The following is a 6,000-nucleotide window of genomic DNA, read 5'->3' as shown; positions in this document are numbered from 1 at the left end:
GTGGGAGGGACGAGGGGAGGGAGGAGGGGAGGGAGGTGGGGAGGGAGGTGGGGAGGGCGGAGGGGAGGGAGGAGGGGAGGGAGGAGGGGAGGGAGGAGGGGAGGGAGGAGGGAGGGAGGAGGGGAGGGAGGAGGGAGGGAGGGAAGTGGGGAGGGAGGAGGGAGGGAGGAGGGAGGGAGGTGGGAGGGAGGAGGGGAGGGAGGAGGGGAGGGAGGTGAGAGGGAGGAGGAGAGGGAGGAGGGGAGGGAGGTGGGAGGGAGGAGGAGAGGGAGGAGGGGAGGGAGAAGGGGAGGGAGGTGGGAGGGAGGAGGGGAGGGAGGAGGGGAGGGAGGTGGGAGGGAGGAGGGGAGGGAGGAGGGGAGGGAGGTGGGGAAGGGGGAGGGGAGGGGGGAGGGGGGGAGGGGAGGGGGGAGGGAGAGGCGGGGGCCCTCTGTGGAACGGCGTGCAGGAATGAAGAGGAGGCTCAGCTTCGGGAGAGGCTCTGAGTCTACCCGCCTGGGGTACCAGCTGGGACCCCGACATGCGGGGGGGGGGGGGGCGGTGAGGGCCCATCACTGCCCCACCCCTCGGTTTTGCATGTGGTCAAAGCTCAGGGCCCCTGGCGGCTTCGGCTGCCCTGAGCGCAGGGCCTGGGACCCGGCCACGGGCGACGCCGCTTCTCTGGGGTCAGCCCCTCCTGGACCCGGGCCCCCGAGGGGCTACGATGGCCTGGGAGTGCGGCAGCGGGACCCCAGGGCTGATGGCTGTCTGCCAGGTCTTTTTTTAAATATGTTTTTATTATTGATTTCCGAGAGGAAGGGAGAGGGCGAGAGGAAACATCAACGATGAGGGAGAATCATCGACCAGCTCCTCCTGCACGTCCCCAACCGGGAATCAAGCCCGCAACCCTGGCCTGTGCCCTTGACCGGACTCAAACCCTGACCTCCTGGTTCCTAGGTCGACGCTCACCCACGGAGCCACGCGGCCGGCCGAGCAGCTCAAACTCCAAAGAGAGGAGAGTGACCCTTCTCTCGCGTCCCAGTCACTCCCGCACTCGTAGGTCCGAAAACTGGAGGTGAGGCCCGAGCGTCCCTGCTGGCCACGCTGTCCGCTCACCGCCGCCTGCGCCTTCCCGCCAGCCGGCTCCATCCCCACGGCTCCCCCTCCGGGAGCAGCCCGGAGCCTTTTAAATGCTCAGGGTTCTCAGACGGCCCGGCCCGGGGAAAAGGGCAACGCAGCCGGCTCGGCTCCGGTCCGGTCCAGAGAGGGGCCCCTCCGGGCGAACCCCGTCCTCAGGACTTGCAGGACGCCCGTGGGCCGTGACCTATAGCCCAGCTTTTTATGACAATTTTCCTTTAAAATAGCCCGGCCCGGCCCCAGAGTGCGGGGAGTGTGCCCGGGGTGTTGGGGGAGTCCCCACAGGGCCTCGGCCGCAGCTTAGTGCGTCCCTCTGTCCTTCTGTCCTCCGGCCTCCCCCACCCCCAGGTGTCCCGGGAGGAGGCCCGACTCCCTTTCTGTCTGAGACGTGACCGGAGCCGACTTATCTGAAGAGAATTTTTTTTTCTTTTTTGAGAACTAGGCCCCGGCTTCTCCAATGCTCCCGGTGCAAAGCTGGGCCAGAGAGATCGCTGCTTCCTTTTCCACCGACGCTCAGCTCCGCGGCCTCCTGGACGGCCTCCTGGACGGCCTCCTGGACGGCCTCCTGGATGGCCGCTGCTCTGCCCGGGCCAAGGGCACTCTCTCACCCTTCACTCGCCAGCCAGAGCTGCCCTCCCTCCCTCGTCCACACTAATGTACGCTCCGCCTCCAGGGCCCTCCTGCTCCCCTCCCCGCGGCTCTCCCTCCTCCCCCAGGACACACTGTGATCCGGGCCAAGGACATTTACTGGGCCGGGTGCTTGGGGTGGGACCTGTGTCTGTCCCCGAGGGTTTGATGCTGTGAGACCATCATCGGTGGCCCTATTACCTGGCCCTTCTGGGAGGAGAAGGTTCCTTGCCGTCCTGTCCCCGTCCCCCTCCCAGTTCCACTCCCCAGCCTCCTCCCTGTCCCCTCCCCGTCCCCTCCTCCTCCCCCTCCCAGCCCCCTCCCTGTTCCCTCCCCAGCCCCCTCCCTGTCCCCCTCCCCAGCCCCCTCCGGACCCCTCCCCACCCTCCTCCCTGGCCCAGCACCGGGCTTGGCATTGACTCGCTCTTACCAACATGCAGGCAAAGGCCCCATGACACGTGTCCCCTCCGGCAGAGGTCCAGGCCGGGGTGGCCGCGCCCTTTCCCTTCTCCACGTGGTGGGCCATGGTCCGGGAAGAGGCTGCGTCCCCCCCCCCCCCCCCCCGGGACCGGGAGAAGGTGCCGTGAGCAGGGACAAGTCGGCCACATGGACGTGGAGCGCAAACCCCCAGGACCCTGCCCCCGAGCACAGCTCCAGCGGCAGAGTCCACTCTCCTTGCAGCAAGCAGCCCCCGGCCGTCGGAGAATGAACTCCCCGTCCAGGAGCTGCGGCACCGAGGCTGCTGCCACCTAACCCTGAGCCTCGGGGACGGCCCCCTGTGTCCTGGCTGGGCCAGAGCACCCAGTGACTTACTCAGACCCTGACCCGGTGTCGCTGGGAGGGGAGGCGTGGCTCCCATTGACAGCTGCCACCCGCTGACTGCGCGGGGCGATGGGTGGGCCACATCTAATCAGTCGAAGGCCTTCGGAGGAAGAAACCCCGGGACTTCCCGAAGCAGAAGACACTCTGTCTGAAGACCAGCCTGGACCCCCGCCTCGTCGCTGTCCCAGCAGACGCCGGACTGGCCAGTCCCCACGGCCGTGAGCGACTCCTGAGAACAATCTGTCAGGAGGGAGGCGGTCCCTGAGCCCGTCGTTCCCGGAACAGAGGCCCCGCCGGGCCGTCCCCGGGCCTGGGACGTGGCTCCTGCCCCTCCCGCCGGGCTCACCGCCCTCGGTCACGCCGCTGCGGCCCACACGCCGCTTCCTGGGAGGACACAGAGCGGCCACGGCGACCCATGACGACGCACACGTCTGAGGTGGCAGCCGCACACACATGCACGCAGCCACACTGAGCAGGTCACGGGAGGGGATTTCCTGAACCGGCCTTTTCGGATGTAAAACGGCCTTTTCAGATGTAAAACGGCCTTTTCAGATGTAAAACGGCCTTTTCAGATGTAAAACCCTTTTCAGATGTAAAACCCTTTTCAGATGTAAAACGGCCTTTTTCAGGTGGAAGGCATCTGATCAGTCCCCTCATTTCCAGCCACCCACTGGCGGCCGTGTCTGGTGCCGTCACATGTCACAGGCCACAGCTGTGGGCAGCGCCCGCGCCCCACCTCGCGCCCTCGGAGCCTCCCCGCACGCGGCCACGGCTCCCACGTGGCCCCGGGACAGCCTGAGGCGTGGGTGGGCAACACGCCACGGAGCCGCCGTGGGCTACGGCCCCATCTTGACGGCTACCGGCCACGCCACAGAGGGCCTCCCCCTCCCCTCGCTCCCTGGACACGCGTCCTGGATGGTGCTAGCGCACAGTAGGGCCTGAGGAGGGCGAGGTGCTGGCGCACAGTAGGGCCTGAGGAGGGCGAGTCACGTGATGAGGCTGCAGGACTCGCACGGCTGGAGAGGAAGGTGGAACCCGCACAGGACCGACCACAGGACGCGGGAGAGGATGCGCCAGAGTGTGGGCGTCAGGAGGGAATCGAGCCCTCCCTGCTGGCCCGCCCCCGGAATGCGTCTTCAATACCCACGTTCACACACACACACACACACACACACACACACAAATACACACTACACACACAAGTACACACAACAAATACACACAACACACCCCACACAACACACACAAATACACACACACAATACACACACCACACACACACAATACACACACCACACAAATACACATAACACACACAAGTACACACAACAAATACACACAACACACCCCACACAACACACACAAATACACACACAACTACACACAACACACACAAATACACACAACACACACAAATACACACCACACACACACACACACACACACACACACACACACACACGAACGTGAACTGGTGTGTGCTTTGCCCTGAACAAAAGGTTCAGCTCAGGGCCCAGGATCCTGTTGGTCCCAGTGAGCTGTGCACCTCGTCCAGGAGGACGGAGCCGTCAGCTTCATCGACCCCCTTCTGGCCTCCTCTACCCCTTCCGGGCCTGCTGTTAGAGCTGGGGTGAGGGCCGGGCCTGCTCTGTGTTAGAGCTGGGGTGAGAGCCGGGCCTGCTGTTAGAGCTGGGGTGAGGGCCGGGCCTGCTCTGTGTTAGATCTGGGGGTGAGGGCCGGGCCTGCTGTTAGAGCTGGGGGTGAGGGCCGGCCCTGCTGTTAGAGCTGGGGGTGAAAGCCAGGCCTGCTCTGTGTTAGAGCTGGGGTGAGGGCCGGGCCTGCTCTGTGTTAGAGCTGGGGTGAGGGCCGGGCCTGCTGTTAGAGCTGGGGGTGAGGGCCGGGCCTGCTGTGTTAGATCTGGGGGTGAGGGCCGGGCCTGCTGTTAGAGCTGGGGGTGAGGGCCGGGCCTGCTCTGTGTTAGAGCTCCTTCCCCAGAGAGCGTGTGGCGCTGTTATCCGTGGTGAGGGGAGCGCTGCTCGCTCACAGCCGCGCCTGCATCCGCCCCCCCCTCGCCCTGGGGCAGCGATTGGCCAGAGGAAGAACGAGGTCCCCAAATCCTGGCGCTTTGAACCCAGTGGAACTGGCGCCTCCTCTGCGCCCGCACGGGGAGGGGTGTCTGGCTCCCTGAGGCCGATGCGGTTCCTCGCTGAGCCGTGTGCGTGCGGGAGCCTCGGGGCCTCCTGCGAAGCCCGCTGCTGGCTGCTGCGTGGGGCGGCCTGGCCCCAAGCCTTCCTTCTTCCCTCGTCACTTCTGCTTCAGACGGCGTCTCCTGGTTTTCCCTTGACCTTCGCCGCGAACACGTGGCGGGAGGGTCTTGGTCCCCTTCCTCGGCGGGCGGCGGTTAATGGGGCTCAGGAGGCCCAGCCCCGCTTCTGCTGAACAACCATCCTTCGAGCCCGCAGCTCCCCCTGCCCACCCGTCCGCTTCACGCATTTGGGTTTCGTGGATTCGAGTTTCTTAAAACAGGGCTCACAGCTGAGCCTGCTCAGGCCGGAGAGCGCGGGAGCCGGGAGCGAGGGGAGCCGGGCCTGCGGGAGCCGGGAGCGAGGGGAGCCGGGAGCGAGGGGAGCCGGGAGCGAGGGGAGCCATGAGCGAGGGGAGCCGGGAGCGAGGGGAGCCATGAGCGAGGGGAGCCGGGAGCGAGGGGAGCCGGGCCTGCGGGAGCCGGGAGCGAGGGGAGCCGGGCCTGCGGGAGCCGGGAGCGAGGGGAGCCGGGCCTGTGGGAGCCGGGAGCGAGGGGAGCCGGGAGCGAGGGGAGCCGGGCCTGCGGGAGCCGGGAGCGAGCGGCCTCGTGACCACGGCCACGGCCTCCCGCAGGCCCTGACCCGCAGCCGAGCCCCCGCTGGCCCTTCCCGCTGAGCCGCGCCGGCCCTTCGCTTCCGGCTCCAGGAGGAGACAAAGGCGCCGGAGCTCATCCTGTCCCAGGTCCACCCAGAACCTCCAGACGCGAAGGGCTCCCCGAAAGGCAGAGGGGAGAGGAGGCCACAGCTCCCCACCAGCCCGCCCCGCCCCTGCCCTGGCCCGTGGGCATCCCCGTGGCCACGTGGCACACACATGGAGCGTGAGGGTCAGGACGGGAACCTGGGCGCTGCGGGGGGTGGGGGTGGGGGGGAGGGGAGCTGAGGGAGCCCTGCCCCGGCCCCCAGGCTGCCCGCCGCCCTCGGCCCCTCCTCACGGGCGGCCCTGGAACCGGCCAGCGCCCGCGCCCCGAGGGGAGCTTTGTCCCGAACCGGCCGCCTGGGCTGCGGGGTCCTGCCCCAGGGACGCAGGGCGCGGTGTGAGGAGGAGCGGCCCGGAGAGAGCCACGCGTGTGAGTTAGTGCCACACGTGACCCGTGGCCTCGGGATTCCAGGCCGACTCCGCGGGCTGCACACG

The sequence above is a fragment of the Plecotus auritus genome, assembly GCF_963455305.1.
Source record: "Plecotus auritus genome assembly, chromosome: 2".
NCBI classification, from domain to species: Eukaryota; Metazoa; Chordata; class Mammalia; order Chiroptera; family Vespertilionidae; genus Plecotus; species Plecotus auritus.
Note: the sequence above shows the minus strand (reverse complement) of the source record.